We start from the raw sequence: 19,282 nt of genomic DNA on the forward strand, positions 1-19,282 counted from the left end.
GAATTGTTAGGTGTACATGTTACTGTCTAACTGTTTTTAAAATATAATTTAAGTAATAGAAATATCCATATATCTAAGATTTTATTTTGTAAACTTGTGGAACATTCTAGAATGAAATATTTCCGTTAGGTAATAGGCATTTTCCTTTAAAGGACTAGATAATCTTGTTACTGGAAAAATTATTTATTCGTACTATAAAATCTTAGTAGAATCAGTTGTGTTATTGTTGCCTCCAGTAGTTCATTTGGGATGGAACTTATTTATTTAATTTATTTAATTCAAGTGGTTCTACTTCAATTGCCACTGACAAGCCTTCTTTAGATGATAAGTCAGTCCTTTTGAAAATGAAATCCCCGGTTTATACCCAGTTTGTGCAGTTACTAGAGCTAGGGTAAACAGAGCTCTTGTAAATGATGGAGTTCAGGAAATCTTCCTCTTGCTGATGTACGTATTGGTCAGGCTTTTCAGGTCACCTTTGCTCTTCGCTCGGATCAATCAAAATCACTTGATTATAGTGATACTCTTTTTACTACTCATTCTTTACATTATTATCAGGGTGTCGAACGATAATCATTTGTCGTCAAACATAAATATAACCTTGAGACTACTCTTTGTTTCAGAGGGCTATTAGCGACACTGAAACTATATCATTACCTGCTTGTTATGTTGGTAAAAGTGAAGGTCCATCATGAGAAAATTGAGACCACCTGAAATACCTGCTGGTAACGAGTGGTCAGTGAACTATCAAATTGTGGTTTCCAAAGTCGTAAAGAGAGACAATTATTTGTTCAACGCATACAACTCCTTTGGCTGGCCATTTAGGGATGAATAAGACTTACTACAAGATCTTGATTCCCTATTATTGGCCAAAAAGTTAAAATGTTGTTTGAAAGTAGTGTAGATTCTGTCCCGTTTGTCAAATTGTAGGAAAACGCAATCAGAAGATATCTAAGGATTATGTGCAACGTATTCCTGCATTTGCAGAAACATTTTGCATAATCAGGGTAAACTGTGTCGGTGTCTTACCTAAGATCAAGTCATGCAACCAATAGTTGTTGACCAGAATATGTGCGTCAACAACATTACCAGAGGCAATTCCTTTAAGGAATATTAAAACTGAAACAAAGTAAAAACTTTGATATAGTTTGTTTTACTCAATTTGGTCTGATCAAGGGTCACAATTTATGTCTGGATTTTTTCAGCAACGTCTGTATGAATTAGGCACCCAGCAATTCCAGTCTAAAATCTAATTAAGGTAGGACCAAACTACAAATGAGAGAACCTTTCCATTAGGGAGTATAATTATGTTTCTCTTGCTCGTTTTCAAGGTTTTCTTCTGATAATTATTATGGTCTTTATAAAGTTAAAAGAAAATGAGATAGTTAACTTAAATATTAGTACCACAGGAATGTAAAAATATTAAAAGACTACAAACAATCATGAAGTCAACTTAGTAGTACTGTCCGACCCAGTGAAGATTTAAGCGATGGAATGCAATTGGACTGTATTGGTTTGGAGCAACCAATCTTTGGAATTCAGAAATTTATGAATAATATGGACAGAAACTTTGACATATGTAACCAGTTTCAAATCTGCAACCGCAACAAAAGAATGAACTAGAACAGCTATTACTTGAACACGAGTACTTGTTTTTAAACGTACAAATAAGATCTACAGTGACAATGGAATTGTACATTAAAAACCTATGAAACAGCATCAGTTCCAGATGAACTCTCTCAAACAGAAATGTTTGGAAAAAGAAGTTAAGTATTTGCTGGAGAATGATTTCATAGAACTGATTAAAAACGACCTGTGTTCAACATGCATACATGTACCGAAACCAGACATTACCTTCCGCATGTACGCAGACTATAGAAAGGTGGACCGTGTGACTAAAACAGATTCATATCCATTGCCAAGAATCGATAACTGCACTGGAAATGAAAACATGTCATGCAATATGACCTTCTGAAATTATTCTGACAAATTCCACCTACGTAAAGGGCAAAGGTAATTTCGGTATTCATGACTACAGATGGACATTAACAATATAAAGTGATGCCGTTTAATGAATATGATTATACCTGGTCTTGATAATTTTGATGCTTACAACGACACATGGAAAGATCACTTAGAGACAAAATTCGGAAATTCTTCTACAGACTCACTGATTCAAATTTGACAATGTAACCAAAGTGGCTTTTGTCGTACTTATGATACACTGCTACGACATTTCGTGGGACACGGACAAGGTAAACCTTTGGATTCTAAGGTCAAGGCTATCTCTGAATGCCCTTAACCTATCCGCAAAAATGAACTGATGCAGTATTTGTGTATTGCCGGATACTATCGGAAATTGTCATTCGTTCTTTCAATAATTGTTGAACCCCTGACAAAGTTACATTATAATTATCATTTGTAACTTTTGAGTAACTGGCATATATTGTTGTAATTTTAAAAAGTTAAAAAGCATACAATCGACAGCCACTTGAACACTGAATTGAATTCGTTTAGTTCCAATCTTTTCTCGCAAACAATTGAAAAAATGCAAATGATTTATGCCCAGTTTTTAATAAAACCAGTTAGCATGCATTTGCGAAGCAGAGATTCAATGCCAGATTGACCCCTGTGGAAGCCCTGAGGCCCTTAGGCAGTCGAAATTGTGGGGCACCCCTCGCAAATTATTTTCTTAAAGGCAAAATCTGAAGTTAAAAGAAGCACGCATTCAAGATTGTTGTCAGACCAGTGCATTCGAGGATCTTAAAGTTATTCGACACAATCGATTTGTTTGGACGTTAGAGTTACTACTATGACCGTAATCCGTTATAATTACCACATACCTGCAACGATATAAATACGGGTACGAATCCTCGCTCAATGGTAACTTTCAGTACAGATTATATATAATTTTTTTTTTTTTTGTTTTCTTTCTAACTCTTGCTACAAGATTGTATTTAATTTTTATTCAAGATTGCCAATTGTGCAGAATATCTTTTGGTACCGACAGGTTTTGATTAGGAGACTTAGTGTCTGTTAAGAGCGTAAAATTATATAATATCTATAAATATATGCATTTTTAGGTATTGACAATTATTAATAATAATCGTAATAATAAGAATTAATTTGCCTTTGAATTAATTTCTCATTGGCTAATGGGGTTTGGACAAATCTAGAAGAATTCAGTAACGTCCAGCTGTTTTTGCTAGGTTATATGAAGTTGCAATTTCAAGTAGTACGATTCGTCACGCGGAGTATATAGTGACCTATACACGCAATAGAAGGCGCATATAAGGAAAGAGCTGAGCAATCAGATTCATTCCCATTTTGGGAGTGATCTTTATTTCTTGAATTCCTATTGTATTTCTGAAGACGTGCTTTTTGTTGTACTTAGATATTGTTAGAGACGAAACACATTTGTTTTGACTGTTTCGTTGAAATAGAAAATGCTCATTATTTGAACTATAATATTATTATGGAACTGTTGTGAATTATTCAAAGGAGTTCTTGACGACGCCATCTTCATATCAACAAAAAACTATTGCTCGATGGTGTTGTACATAAAATTCGAAAATACTAATTAAAAGTAACGTAATGTTTGTAAATAAAAATAGTGCACATTTAATGCAAACATATTTATTCAACAAAAGAGGGCCAAGAATCTGTCGGTATTGCAGCAAGGTGGCGAAAACTACAATAATCAAGTATTTGGCACGTGTCAGCGATGTTTTGTTGGTATAACGTTATTAGCAACTTGATATCTGCTCTTTGTTTGGTGAATATGGGTTAATCAAAGTTCCTGCGACAGTGGCATATTTCTGGTTGTTGTTTTTAGAATGCATATTTTGAGAAGCTCTTGTTCTTTTGTTTTTTTGTAAAGATTACGTGACTTTGATTTATATTTTCGATTTGTTTTCTTACAACATTGGAAATGGTTCATTGTTCACGTAACTCGTCTACTGGCCTCTGATGACATTGACATGTAGATTGCGAGATTTGTGTAGTCATTTGACTAACAATTGAAATGGCGAGGTTTTATGGGTCATATTTCATCAACGCTGTAGTTTCGTCTCGTCGTTAGACAAAGCAATTGGTATGCTCACAATTTCTAAGAAAATAAATCACATTCCTATCGATTTCATGCAGGTGTATCTAGAGGAAAAGTCGTTGAAATTTGCAAGACCAGTTAGTAAGTGGCTACCCTATGCCGACACCGCATAATGGCGGTGAATTCCAACTTTTCGATAGTCATGTGATTCTGACTTTACACCCCAGCATAAATGTCCAAATATAAAAGATGGGGTGGGTAGGATCATTGGGATTATGAGTAACCATTACATTTTATGTTCTCGGCACAAAAAGAAATGATAAAAAATGAATTTGAATATTCAAGCTAAGTAGTATGCGGTAATTAGAGTTATCGATCTGATAATTGTGTTATGAGTCTATGCCCTTAAAGTAATTAACAGATAAGAGTTAGAAGCAACAGACCTTGTAAAATTCAACAAATAATTTATTACCTTTAAATACAAAGTGAAAATTAAAAACAAGGAACGTATGGTAATGCGAATGAAATCCCAAATCATTGATACAATTACAGACCCAAGCCCTAAGAATAAAAGTTCTGAATAGACGTTAGTGAAATCCTAATTAAGTCCGACGCTGTAGGTATTTATGTTCATCTCGTTGCCCGTATCGTGATATTTTACAAACAGTCTTTTGTTGAGCACGGTATTATAATTGCAGGTCTGAATTCACTCTAAATCGAAGTGAATGTCCCTGTCCAAATATTATTTTATTGTAGTACTCTGTATTTTCCAGAGAAAAAAAATCACTGAATTAAATATTTTAAACAAATAAATTCTATCCCAAATGATCTTTTGGACATAACAATAATACAAAATTGATTCTGCTTGATCATAAAGCACAATTGAATAATCTTTCCAGTGACAAAATTATATAGTCTTCCACTTGACGTTAGGTGACAATTTACATTAGTTGAGAAAAGAAAGAATTTACGTAATAGAAACGAACTTTCTACAAGGTTCTTAATCTATACAAAGTGAAATGCTAGCTATAATTAGAAATTCTGTTTTAAAAATTATGATATATAACTTGGACTATGTCAGGTACGCATAGTAAATTGTAGGGGAATTCCAATAACTTAGACCCAGACCCAACTAAACACGTTTACTTATATTAATAATGATCCTGATATTAAATCCATACACACGGATCATAGTTTACTATGTATTAGTTATTTATAGAATAACATAAACAAAATCAATATATCAAGTTAAGTAGAAAATAAACTTGATTTAAGGCAAGGTTATTTCCAATATACAAACTTACAATTGAATGAAATATAATGAAAGAAAAAAATTAAATAAAACAAAGAAACAATGGAAATTAAATATGCAAAACAATTAAAAATGTATGAGATTCAATATTTTAACTTTTAAATTAACAACGATCACGTAAGACATCTATTATTAGTCACGAAAGATCTTCAGCGAGACATTTGAAATGTGGTGAGAAATGAAAAGCTCAGTCGCAGATAATTTTACTATAATCTTTGGATGAATTACATAGCTTTCAGAATGATTTAGTTAATGCTTGTCCAGTAATATTGCAACCTTTCATAGGTGCTAATTGAATATATGTATATCTTTATTTCCGTCATCTTGAGTGCGAGTGCTTAGAGAGGTCCCCTTATAAATAGTCAAACGTCTTCATAAGACTGAATACCCAGAAGGATTCTGCTACTTGACCAGGGAAAGAAAGATTCAAGGAAAAAAATAGAAACCTTGATCTCCTATTTCCTCGATTGTCGCACAAGCCAATTGATCCATAAAGCCAGAGCCGAACCTTTCTAAGATAACGTGACCCAAAGTTGTATATGACATTGTTTATTAAACAAAACCAATAACATTGCTGCATTCTGTGTTGGTCTAGCATTCCATTACCTACTCACCACAAATCTTTTCCAGTTTCGCAGTAGGTTAAAATATGTAGTCCTATCAATGCTTGTAACTGTTATTCCGTTAACACAGGTAAAATACAAATAAAAATGAGCAGTATCATAAACATATTTTGCAACGATGGAGGCGCATTTACGACAAAGTGTTGCACTCACGGACCCGAATTTTAGTTTTTACAGCGACGATTTCAAATGCATTGTTTTAAAATACATCAAACAATGTCCTGAGTCACTTTGCTACCCTGCATATACTATGTGTGTGTTTGCATAGACAATTTTAAAATGGGATTAAAATTATCACGGAGACTTGGGACCTTGATCTCCCTTGTTTATGACCCTGAATCACTTTGCTTCCCAGAGGACAATGAACGCAGAAGCCAGCACTTTTGATTTGTAAACAAATTATGCACACTCGCGTAGTAGGCGCTTTAATTTGTGGTTGTTTAAATTTGTTTCTGAAAGAAGTAAAGGAAATTTTCCTGGACGGCCACATACCAGCTGCTTTGGCACATTCCTCGTTAACCTTTTGATGCAATGTTTCGGATTTAGGCTAGTTATACAAGAGACGCAAGAAACGGTCTTTACAAATAACATGCAAGTGTCAAGGCATATACTGTCTTCTTTTGCTGGTTATAAGAATGGCAAAAAATATGTTAACAGTTTTATCCTGGTATGCCTCAAAATGTACTTTCTTAGTTCTGCAAATCCGAATTACATGAGCCACGTCATAGGTTCTCAATCTTGATTATACATTTCGAAATTGTACTGTAATTTCGAATATAAGTGTAATTAAATCCTCCTTACTGCACTCAAAATGAGATAAGCATTACGTTCCATAACGTCTTTTTGATAATTGCAGTTGAAAGACTTCATACGTTATCACACTAGGATTTCAAACATTCAATGACAGAAACAGAAACACATTTGTAGATGTCAACACGCTTCTCCCTAGCTTATTCAATCCGATGTATTTCATGTGGAATTGTCCCATATAAATCCAGTCCATACTCACAAACTTTCGTAGAATCGAAACAAATACCAAAACCTATTCATTCCAGATCAAATTGAACACTTGTTACAATGCGCATTCATTCAGAATATGACTGCAGATTTTAGTTTTAACTAGACACGCTATTTTCTTTCGAAAGCTATGTCGACCGCGCGACTAAGTTCAAATTTATCTGGGTGGAGTTATGTACTCAGTGATGCTGTTGTTGTTGTGTAATAATGTATCTTCGCTTGTGTATTTAGATTGTAATACGGCATACATTCAGTTACTTTGTTTCTTGTAGTGTATTTTGTTAATATAATTAAGAATTAGGTAGAATACAGAATGAGCATCTAATAAAAAGGTCACTGCATTTATGGGAAAATATGAACTCGTTTTGTCGGATGGTCGTGCAGTTGAAGACGTAAAGAGCAAACGTTCATCTCAAGGTCGTGTAGTATTTCCATTCGAAAAACTCGTTCATATTATCCCATAAAAACTGCAGTAACCTATGATTATTTTGTTTAGTTTGACTCTGGAGACATTATGTGTTTTGCACAGTGAAGTGCATTAGGTGCATAGTATAAAGTCTTTGAACTACAGCACGTTCACAAATATACTATTTGTGTCTGCTATGCAGATGTATGTATGCGTATACGCGCGGGCGTGTGTTTGTGTGTGTGTGTGTGTTTGTGTGTGCGTGTGTGTGTGTGTGTGTGTGTGTGTGAGAGAGAGAGAGAGAGAGAGAGAGAGAGAGAGAGTTGGGTTTGGTGGGCGATGATTTAACGGTAGCAACCCAAAATTTCGACTTCCCTGCCTTTTGTTTCTGATTGGACATTTAAATTCACTTTTGACCATTTTAAGATTAATAATTAGAATATTACTACCCGGAGGTTCCCATAGATCATTAAAGATGTACGACGTGACCATAACACACAACGTCAGAGGACTCTCTCTCTCTCTCTCTCCCTCTCTGCGCACTACACGGAGCCGACAAGTTACTTGGACAGTTATATTTATACTTTTATTCATTTGTTCAGTATTTGAAACCCTTTTCACAGATGTATCTAGGAGAATTGTTATCCTTCAATGTAGACCAAAAGGAATCATCCAACGTTGATTTTCGAAATGAACAACTGAAAATAACATTTGGCATCAACGTTTTTGAGAGAATTAAACATTTCTTCGTTTGGTATAAACACATATTTGTTTCTTTTGTTTGACAAGGTGATAATTTGAAGATTGTCATTAGGAAGTTTCATTGACGAAAATCAGCCTGTGCAAGGATTTCTGAAATTTGTAATCATAACAGTAAAACATTGTTCAAGTTCGACATTGCTTAAAATTCAAAGTGCACAGAATAAAAATCGTGGGAGAATTATACATTTAAAGACCAATGATGTTTTATTGTTGTTTTTTTTTCGTTTGTATAAATGCATAGAGTATAAGACGTAAAGAGCAAACGTTCCTCTTAACCACCAAGCCCAATTTTGTATTCATCGTCCATGTTCACAATTGCCTATGTGGAATTGTATCAGCCAATCAGATGAAATCTTATATCTTCGCGTTTGGAGACTGATCAGTGTGGATGATTGTGTATCGAACGATGTGATTCGCTCGCAGATTTTTTTGAAAGCTGCATTTCTATTGGCTAAATAAAAGGTCACCATAACATGACCCTTAGGCGGTCTCGTGAGATCTTCAGGTAGGACAGCGGCGATCTTAAGTTGTGCGAGGCTCCATAGCTCAGTTGGTTAGAGCGCCAGTCTAGTAAACTGGAGGTCGAGGGTTCGAATCCCACTGGAGCCTCTTAAGTATATTTTTATGATTTTTTTTATTTTATGTTTAATACGGCATCATCTTTCTCCATTCACATTTTTCACAAGGAAAGTTGTTTTGCAAAATATTTAATATCATTTAGTAAAATACAACGAATCAGTTTTTATGGTCAAACGTATAGTCCTCTGTGGAAAAATCCTCCATTTTGGTGTCCCAGTATTATCCGCCCATGGAACAACATGTCTACTTCATAGATGGAGGATAAGTCTTTTACTTTGTATTGATTTTTGTTGGTAAGAATGTTATCTATTTCAACGTTATTTTTATGTTTTGACAAATATAGTACAGATTATCGAACAAGTCTTTTAATGATATTTTTAAGGCACACGGAGGAGGTCACATCTGATATTCCTTTCTTTTAAGGGTTTTCTAAAAGTAGTACAACAACTGAATTCAACCATACCAATGGGAAAGAACCAACTGTCGAGAATGATGTTACCGCCTGTATGGGAAATCAAATATGTGAAATAGTGGTGTGTGATTGCCATTGTTTATTCACTTAACAGCGATTTACTAGTTTATTATGCTGCCAGCAACATCATCAAATATAAGATTTACGCGATCGACGATGTTATGTTAATGATCCAATGGTCTACGTGTCGTCCTTCACCGTCTGTATAATTATCAACTTCTAACACGCCGATGTCGACTTGATCCCTTCCAAGCCCAGTCTTGATCGAGGATGCTCCAATGTCTACGCGGTACCCCAATGTGGATGTTTCAAAAGTCAAGCTTAGCTTTGACAAGTGGACGGTAGTTGCGATCTTAGAATCTCTTTTGTGATTCTATTTACACTACGCTGAATTTCAGCACTGATTGTCTTGCTTTTATTAGCGCCATCTGGAAATTCAACGACCTATCATTCAGACGCAGAGATTCCTTAGCGGCCCGTATGTTTTTTCCATTAAAAAGCAAGATAACTGTGGCTGGTAAAATACCAAAAATAAAAGATTAGACCAAGTGGCAGCGGCGCCAGTTATATTTCAAGTGGATGCCCGCTCGACGACGTCATCGGAATGGGGAAATATAACATCAAATTTCGGTCTCATTGCCGATACCGACATCATCATGGTCGTACTTTGAATTCTGTTAGTACGTATGAAATTACTTGGGCTGCGGAATCTATTATATTTTAACAGGCTTCACCGGGGTTGCCAGATAATTTTGGAGGGAGGCCACTTCGCTCATGACATCATCATTAAATGTAACTCACTCGTCATTATCTTTCATTACCTGCTTTTTATTGTTACGTTCTCGATAAATCAATAGCGTTCATCTTCTTGAGAAACTGTTTTCATTTTTAATAGTAATTTTCCTCTATTTTCGTATTCGCTGGTGGACGATGTGATAGCGCCTTCATAGTTTTTCATGCAAAATCCTCTTCATTAAAATTCTGCATGGCCGTAGTTAACTGAGAGTCATGCGGGGGCTGGGGTAAAATCTCTGCATGCCTCAGTCGGGGCTTCTGCTCGCGTCGTCGGCTCTGGAACTTGGATTTATTTCGACATGTCAGCTGTGGCGCATCGGATCGCTCCAACGTCGTCTGCGTGGTCGGTCCCATTGCCACGGGAATTCCCTTCGTTGGCTTGTTCAGTGGGATAATTGTTTATTTGAATCCCGAGGTAACATTATCACGGGTTAATTGACGAGATTGTAATTGTTGTTTAACAGCATCACGCTCCTGTAAATATTGCTGTAGCGTCGCCAAGCGCTAATGCGATATTTGTTCAATTCATCTCTGATATTTCCAAAATGCGTCTTTAACTATTTTACTGAATATACTTTATGATATAATTTGTCCTTTTTGAGCATTCTTATAAACCAGGTTAAGTAAGAGCTCTATCTTACTAGATCCGGACGGATTTATGATTATCGCGCGAATACTAGCTGGCAAGGCCTTAAAGACGTGATGACTTTGTCTTTGAAAAGTCAACTTTGTTGAACTCTGGCATAAATGCCTTCGACAATGAATGGGACAGATATTCTAGCACAAATATATCCGTAGGTTTATTTTGTTTACGATGCTGAACTCGTACTAATACACTGTACTCGCATGTAGTCACAATTAAAAATCAACGGCGCGCATTGACCGAGATATGTACTCGATGTAAAGCAAAAATTATTACTTGATGTCAAGTAAAATTACACATGGGAACGATATCGCATCCACGTTGGTGGGTCCGGCGATTACATTGCTTCCGTGGTCGAAATACCCAGGACAGAAATATTTGTCGGAGTATAATTACTGTGGCTGTGGTACTCTAGTGGGTTGGATCTCTATGATTTTCCGACATGTAGTGATATTTCAGTGAACGGAATGGACGACACATGATATCGTCATGACCTCGCTTAAAGGCATCATGACGGAGAAATAAATGCGTTTATGAAACGTAACGATGTAAACATTCAAAAGACACACGCTGGTGTTTATCGCGATCAAACCATTGCTAAACTATTTAACTGTACACTCAAGGAATGATTATTCGGACATCAATACGCCACAAATGCTGACGCGAGAACGCAAGATATGCGTGCAATCAAAATAAGGTTTCAAGAAAGTCATTATAAAAATTAAATAGCATAGCTGATGAAGAAGAAGAATCCCAGGCGCATATAACGGTCTCATGAATTTTTATTATTTCATGCACATGTGTCCTTAGTGATAAGAAACGCAAGATATGATCATGATGCACATGTCGAAAACAAATAAATAAATGGAGTCCTTTTTTGCATTTAAAATACTCCAGTAAATCTACACGTATCCAATCTTTAAAAGACATCTACAATTTTGGCATGGCATATGGAAATCATTTATATCTGACGTGTGTACAACATCAATGTGCTGATCCACATAGCTCATTAAGAATAAAATTTATTTCCTTGAAAAGTTTAAACAGGACCTTTTAAGTATAATTCTATGATGAAAATAAGTATCTGTCATGTCATGGATGTTCTAGCCATATCTTTGTTCATCAACACTGCTTAAAGAGCATGATAGAGAAATATTAACATGAAAAAGATGTTGTCTACCAAATCAATTGTATTATTATGCTATGTGATTAGCTTACTTGTAATTTTGTAGGTACAGGACACAAGTGCTGTTTCAAAGAAAGACTCAAGATGGAGATAACATTATGCTTTCAGCATGAATATTTGGTTGATAAGACATCAAATGGAAATGAATGAGTTTTGTTAACAGGGTACATCATTGTGCCCACCATTGAGGCCAGGGTGAAATATTTAATAAAGATAACAACCGGTTTGCACTGCAGTAAATACAAATATTGAGATTTGCATAGAGATTGCCATTGGAAGTCATACTTTCATGAACAAGGTTACGTTGTTACTTATTTTTGACCTGATTTATTCATTTAGTTTTGATTGTGAAATTCTGAGTATGATAATCGGATCCAAATTAATTAAAAACACCGTATATGATTACAAGAGGGTAAGTATATCTCTTCTGGCACCTGGACGACCATATTTCAAATGTAGAACAAATAATTAGGACAAACAGAAGACTTACGTTCCTGTTTGTACTGATATCATACGAGATCTGTGAAATATGTCACCTGGAGAACGCCGCTGTTGTTAACATCACTAATAAAAGCTGGGTGTTACAGTTAAAATCGCTAGAGTAAACCTTTAAAATGGTTTATGCTCAGTGTGGAAATTGCAACAGGAGATGTTTAATTGTGTAACTATGCGTTCAAGACATACACACTTGCCACTGAATTGTGGGTAGATAAGGTATTTTGTAAAACAATATATAATCGTTTCTCATATATTAAAATCTTATGGTAGTAAACCATGTCCCATATCATATATAAAATTTTGAGAAATTTGCAACACGCAATAAATGAAAATTTGGTATACATATGCATGATTTGTTAATGTAATTAGATGAACTTTGTAGGTCTAAATGTGTATGCACTATGTATGTAATCGACACAATAAATTATGTTTAAAGTTGATTCGATGCTAACAGAGGGGATATAGTTTTATCGCTATTTACATTCGATAAATAAATTTACTTGATTTAAAATATAGATTGTTTAAGTTTAACATGTCATGTTTGAACTGCAGTTAGCTTTACGATCAGATGGACAAAAAGAGACTAAAGGGGATAATATTAGTGACGTGTGGGCACTGCGGGGTCATTTGGAAATTAATATTAGCCGTAAACCTGTACGAGGATGGTACCTGGTGGTAATATCATAATTATTTCGGCTCCATATGTTTAACATGAGGATTGTACATGGGATAGACACAGTTATACTTACACATACAAACACATACTATCAAAAGAAAAGGGGTTGAACGAATCTTAAAGTTTTTGTTGTCAATATATACGTCCAAGGTAATGTTGCGCATTTCAGAAATTTATAGTGAAACTAACAAGCTTTTACAACGTCATCGAAAGTGGAATACTTTATTTCATGTCCTACCCAGGAAAATGTAGACTCCTTAGAAAGGGATGAATAATTCCATCTTGCCAGAAAATATAATCTTTCTGAGGCAAAGACTCCTTTAAGAAAGCAAGAAATAACAAGTATCTAATACTTGCTGGGAAAGTATGTTTCTGATAAAATTGGTTTGTATTTGATTACTGAGTCTTCCTATGGCTCGAACATTCAAAGTTATAAAATTGTACTTAAAAAACAAGAATGAAATAGAGTTAATAAAGCTTGAGTTTCAAGAGAGACAAATGCAATTTGAGAAAGAGAAAGAAGAGAAGCATTTGCATTTACAGAAATACGAAAAACAAATACAATTAGATAAAGACGAGTAAGAGACAAATGCAATTGGAAATTTATCAATGCACAGTAACAATATTAATGCGCACATGGCATATCCCAGCGACCTTGGAAATTCATGGCGCGCTCGTCATTAGTTTAAAAAACAATACTAGTTTTTGTATATTTAAAAGCGAAATCATGTTGTAAATGAATGAGCATTCAAACAACTTTTCCAGTTGGTTTGGGATAGATTTTGTTTTTCGGTCGATTGAACTCAATTCTGCGTTTGATGGAATGCATTTATTAGCCGGGACAATTGCGTATGATGTAAATGGGAGTTGAGCATCGGATTTACTGGGCAACTAAAATCCGTATTTCTGCTCTGTCCTTGATTGTTTGTAATCATAATATGGGCAAAATAAGAAACCTTTTAATTGAAATTATCAAAAAGGTATAATGGAATATCAAATTTTCATCTCATTTTGAATGCGGTAAAGAGAACGTGACTTCCGTTGGAAATCTAGTCGAAATTAAAGTACAATTTCGCGATGTTTATCAAGTTTCGGATCACATGACACGGGTCATGTCATGCAGGTTTACAAAACTAAGAAAATGTACATTTTGAGGAGATTCTAGATTAAAAAGTGTTAGTATGTTTATTGCAATGCTTATTACCACGTAAAGAAAACATGTTTATGCCCTGTCATTTGCATGCTCTTTGTTGCAATGACCCAAGCTATGTGTATGCCCTGTATGGCTTCTATCGCTGGGTTAAAATTGTATCAAAAGGTTAAACGGTTTAATTGCCAACCAGATGTTGTGTAATAGTCCGTTTAGCCAGTGGATATAAGACTGTTTCGACCAAAATATTCAGTTTTAATTTTCTCGAGTTTAGATGTTTAAATGACATGTATAAAGTACGTACCTGATAGTTATGCGACAGCCTATGGCCTCAGTATGCGTTGTTATGCTATTTGTATAGACCCTGGTCATAGGCCGTTCTGTTCGTGAAAATGTACGCACATTTGTCCTAAATAAGTGTTTAAATGATCAGAATGATATTATCAATAATGCACTTGTCATATTTGTCGTGGGTATTGCGAATATTACGTTTAGTCATTTCCTTTTCTGACAGTTCCCTTGGTGACTGAGTAAACTCGTATCACATCATTAAATTTTATCATACCTAGTTTCAATTTACGAAACAGCTTTCTTAGTTTAGCCAGGAACCAATGTAATAAACCAAAAGCTAAATCGTCTGCTGCATGAGCGTACTTTTTATTCAAAGTAGTTGCTAATTCGTGATACTATCTTTAGACACACGTGTAGTGCATCATAAAGCCGCCTAGTATGGAAAATACTGCACAATTTTGACAAAGTAAAGTTATCAGACTCACTTGTCGGTTAGCTCTGAAGTTCATCATATATATTCAAGCGACAAAAGACAAATCATTAAAAAATCGTAAATGATTTCTACAGAGGGAGAGTTATTTAAAAGATGCTTTCATTCTTGTTGAACGATCATTTGGTAATGAAGATTCAATATTTCTACAGAGCGTTGTTGATGAAGATTCGGTATTTCTGCAGAACGTTGTTAATGAAGATTCGGTATTTCTGCAGAACGTTGTTAATGAAGATTCGGTAATTCTGCAGAACGTTTTTAATGAAGATTCGGTATTTCTACAGAACGTTATTAATGAAGATTCGGTATTTCTGCAGAACGTTATTGATGAAATTTCGGTATGTGTTCAGAACGTTGTTAATGAAGATTCGGTATTTCTGCAGAACGTTGTTAATGAAATTTCGGTATGTCTTGAGAACGTTGTTAATGAAGATTCGATATCTGTACAGAACGTTGTAAATGAAGATTCGGTATTTCTCCAGAAGTTGTTGATGAAGATTCGGTATTTCTGCAGAACTTTGTTGAAGATTCGATATCTTTGCAGAACGTTGTTCATGAAGATTCGGTATGTCTTCAGAACGTTGTTGATGAAGATTCGTTGTTGCTGCAGAACGTTTTTAATGAAGATTCGGTATTTCTTCAGAACGTTGTTAATGAAAATTCGGTATTTCTGCAGAACGTTGTTAACGAAGTTTCGGTATGTCTTCAGAACGTTGTTGATGAAGATTCGGTATTTCTACAGAACGTTGTGAATGAAGATTTGGTATTTCGTTAGAACTTTGTTAATGAGGATTCGGTATTTCTACAGAATGTTGTAAATGGAGTATCGATATTTCTGCAGAAAGTTGTTAATGAAGTTTCGGTATTTCTTCAGAACGTTGTTAATGAAGATTTGGTATTTCTTTAGAACGTTGTTAGTGAAGATTCGGTATTTTTACGGAATGTTATTAACGAAGATTCTGTTTTTCTACAGAACGTTGTTAATGAAGTTTCGGTATTTCTTCAGAACGTTGTTAATGAAGATTCTTTATTTCTACAGAATGCTTTTAATTTTCAAAACAAAAAGAATGATCATGGAAAACATTGATTATTAGTCACGAAAGATGAGCAAACAGTTGAACTATAGAAACAAATTAAAGAGGTTCGATCTATAATTTTATTATTAATCATTGGATGAATTATACAGCTTTCAGAATGAACTTCTCAATGTTTACTAATAATGCACATTTTCAACTGACTGTATGTATATCTTTATATTTTGAGTACGAATTTAATATATGTGCTACGAGAAGTTGCCGAATTAACAAAGCTCTTGATAACATCAAATAGCTCTTGACAAAACCAAGAGAACGATTCGAACACCTTATAAAACCAAATATCCAGAACGATTCGGACACCGACTATGACAAGAGAGATTCAAGGAGAAAACAGAAACCTCGTCATCCTTTCTACGAGGTCGATGCACTAGCCAATTGAGCCATAAAGCCGCAACATTGCTTTACTAAACATAATGTGTCCCAATGTTGTGCATGAGATTGATTATTAAACACAACCAATAGGCTTATTGCAATCTGTGTTGATGCAGCATTCCGTTGCCTGCTCACCACAAATCTTTTTCAGTCCCGCGGTGGATAAATATGAAGTCTAATCAATGCTTGTAAATGTACGTCGATTAAAAAGAAATTCTGCTGGTTAACATAGATAAGACGAAAATAAAAAAGAACATTATTGTAAATGTATTTTAGAACGATGGAAAAGATATTCCGTCAAAGTGGTACGTTAATTGAAAATCTCGGTGCACAATTGTTTGAGTAGCAGACTACTTGATAAAAAGGTTAAGCTTTACAAGGGCGATATTAGATCCATTGATTAAAACATTCATCGATATCCTGAATCACTTTTCGACCTGTAGACAATGTGTGTGTGTGTGTGTGTGTGTGTGTGTTTGTGCTGAAAATGGGATTAAAATCATCATAGAGAATCGGAACCTAGAACTTCGTTTTTTAAAAAGAAATAAGATCCTGAGTCACTGCTATCCTGAAGACAGTTTGTGTGTGTGTGTGTGTGTGTGTGTGTGTATGTGTGTGTGTGTCTGTCTGTGTGTGTGTCTGTGGTGTGTATGTGTGTGTATGTTCGAAAGGGGGTTAAAATCATCAAGAGGACATACAACCTTGATCTCCATAGGCCGTTCTAGTTTCTGAACAAATGTATTATTGGAAATCGAACACTCGGATCTGCAAAAATATTAGTGGCTCCAGTGGGAGTGGAACCCACGATCTCAACTTTACAAGACTGGCTCTCTAAGCTGAGGTATGGAGCCATTGTCGTTTAATGTTACTTTTAAGTCAACCGAGGTATGGAGCCGCAGTTGTTTCAGAGAAATGTTGAGCCAAAAACTTTTTTAAGAGCTATTTACAGACCGTACTATTAGCAAACTTGCAAAGTATATCTGATTTTGACTCTCATTTATATATTCGTCATGAACCTTGTCTAATCAAGATGCCGAAATCCGTACTCTGCCTCAATGTTTATGAATGCAGATGTAAAAGAGTATACATAAAGGCGATGGTGTTAGGGTTGACGGAGATAATGGTTTCGAAAAGTACTATGCATAACGACTAAATCATTTGGAACTACGTGGTTTACCATTTGTTTTCTAGACCGTCTAAATCATGGTAGCGGTTGAATACTAGAGAGTAAAAATTACTTCATATTAGTTGAAAGAATTAAACATTTCTTAAATTAGTATAAACAAGTATTTGTTTCTGTTTGTCAACGCAGTTTTCATGTTTTCCAAAAGACTATCCAGCAATGCAAGGACTTTTCATATTGTCAAAAGATAACATCAAAATGTTGCAAATGTGACTTTTAGCTTTCTTGAAATTGAAAGTGTACTGGAAAAAATCCTGCAAGAAACATACGTTGAAAGAATAATTGTTTTCTTTCGTGTTTTTCATTTGTCGAAATGTAAGATATGGAAATCCAACTTTCAAACTAATCAACATGCCGAAATCCGTACTCTGCCTCCATGTGTATGGATGCAGATGTACAATGTTATACATAAAGACGATGGTATTATGGTTAACGAAGAAATTTTTTTCGCACAGTACCATTCAGAAAGACTAAATCATTTGGAACTACGTGGTTTACCATTTGTTTTCCAGAACGTCTATATTATGGCAGCTAAGTTATGCTACTTCTCATTCTTGCCGCCACGGCCGTGATGCAGTTAAAATGTATAAACGAAGGTTTCTTGCTCACTGAAGGCATCCTAATTTTCATCAAACAATAACGTGACAATATTATACAAATTATTTTAATTTCTCAAATAGCTTTTTCTTTTGAATAACTCTTGAAGAGTGTAAACCAACTTCTATATACGTTCTAATTTATACATATACATGGTCTCCCGCACATAAGGGCAACTTTTACCTTTAAACATGGTTTGGCTTACAGTTTCAATATCGGAGAGCAACGTATTGCCCCACCCCCTCGGAAAATTGTTCTGATGTCGCCCCTGTACACGTTTACTTAATATATAGATTACATAAGGCCTTGTGGTACGAGTTAACTTTGCAATATCTTTATTCATTTATTCATTGTGATATAGCGATATAGGGATAACAATACATTATATGCACCATATGTTGTATCGTGTTGTAGTAACAACAAAATACTAATGCTCTCTATACTTATCAATGCGTCATTGTATTTCTACTTAAAAAAAGAGTTCTTTTTCAAAGTCTCTGAATATAGACGTTTGTTTTTAGTAGTACTGAGAAGTACCTCAGATGATTTATTAGCTGACAGATTTTACTATCCAGTGGACAATACACAATCAGTATTACATATACATAGGATTCGAAATGGGCAGAGCTTGAAAAGTAGTGATTGCTAAGTTTTAGCGATGCAGTAGCAAATTATTACAAAAGGTTGAACATCTCCATTATTAAAAACGTGTGTGGCTCCATAGCTCAGTTGGTTAGAGCGCCAGTCTAGTAAACTGGAGATCGAGGGTTCGAATCCCTCTGGAGCCTATCTGTTTAAGTTTTGGAAGAACCTGTATGAAATCATTTGTTACTAGCCGTGGGTCGCAGATTCGTTACGTCCCACATAAAAAATTCATTTCTGACTAAATGAAATAGTGTTTGTACAAGTGCCGATAAGTAGAACATGTTATCTAGATCAAGGAACCATTACACATTTCGTTACGTGATCTGCTGGGTATTCAGTACAGGGATTTGCACGATGTTCACAAGCATTGACGCGAAATTAAACTCTGTTTCATATGTTTAAATCAGGCACATTTATGTGCGACATACGTAATCCGAGATCAT

At 35.1% G+C, this 19,282-nt stretch overlaps 2 non-coding genes across 2 annotated transcripts; both read left to right on the forward strand.

The window, feature by feature from the left end:
* Positions 1–8,700: 8,700 nt before the first annotated feature.
* On the forward strand, positions 8,701–8,774 carry Trnat-agu (transfer RNA threonine (anticodon AGU)). Its single transcript has one exon. It is a non-coding gene; the product is annotated as a tRNA-Thr (tRNA).
* A 10,134-nt stretch (positions 8,775–18,908) lies between these two features.
* Trnat-agu (transfer RNA threonine (anticodon AGU)) lies at positions 18,909–18,982 on the forward strand. The gene has a single exon. It is a non-coding gene; the product is annotated as a tRNA-Thr (tRNA).
* Positions 18,983–19,282: the final 300 nt, after the last annotated feature.

The sequence above is a fragment of the Sinohyriopsis cumingii genome, chromosome 6 (assembly GCF_028554795.1).
Source record: "Sinohyriopsis cumingii isolate HCF-2022 chromosome 6, ASM2855479v2, whole genome shotgun sequence".
In the NCBI taxonomy this organism is placed as follows: Eukaryota; Metazoa; Mollusca; class Bivalvia; order Unionida; family Unionidae; genus Sinohyriopsis; species Sinohyriopsis cumingii.